This window comes from Nannospalax galili, unplaced genomic scaffold, assembly GCF_000622305.1.
Source record: "Nannospalax galili isolate Female #2095 unplaced genomic scaffold, S.galili_v1.0 scaffold54, whole genome shotgun sequence".
NCBI lineage: Eukaryota > Metazoa > Chordata > Mammalia > Rodentia > Spalacidae > Nannospalax > Nannospalax galili.
The window spans coordinates 8,720,978-8,721,410 of record NW_008341028.1 but is presented as its reverse complement, the minus strand read 5'-3'; the positions used below and the strand labels follow the sequence as shown (position 1 = coordinate 8,721,410).

Sequence of the window (433 nt, the reverse complement as noted above, 5' to 3'; positions counted from 1 at the left end):
CCTCCAACATTCCCCCCTCTGAAGAGGTAACCCTAAAATCCTTTAAGGATTAGATACAAGCTCCCAAATACTTTTGACATTTTTTACCTTAGAACAGAGTATGTCGCTAACAGGCCCAAGGACATTGTGAGTTTTAGCCAAGAAACTAGATACTTTTCTTTGGGGTCTTTTTACCCTAACTGCCTAGCCAATTCCTACCTCCTATTCTTTTTAAAAATATTTTATTTATTATTTTTTTTGTGTATGAGTGTATTGGCTGCATGTATGTGAGTGCACCCATGTCGTGCAATGCCATGGAGGAGGTCAGAAGAGAGCTTCGGATTCCCCTGGAACTGGTGTTAAGGATGGTTAGTAGCCTCCATGTGGGTGCTGGGAATTGAACCTGGGTCCTCTGCAAGAGCAGTCAGTGCTCTTAACCACTGAGCCATCTCTC

The 433-nt window shown here is 43.0% G+C and overlaps 1 protein-coding gene across 3 annotated transcripts in view; it reads left to right on the top strand.

The window, feature by feature from the left end:
- Itga11 (integrin subunit alpha 11) overlaps positions 1 to 433 on the top strand; it is a 128,846-nt gene that overhangs the window by 108,946 nt on the left and 19,467 nt on the right. The gene's annotated exons all lie outside the window — the stretch shown is intronic.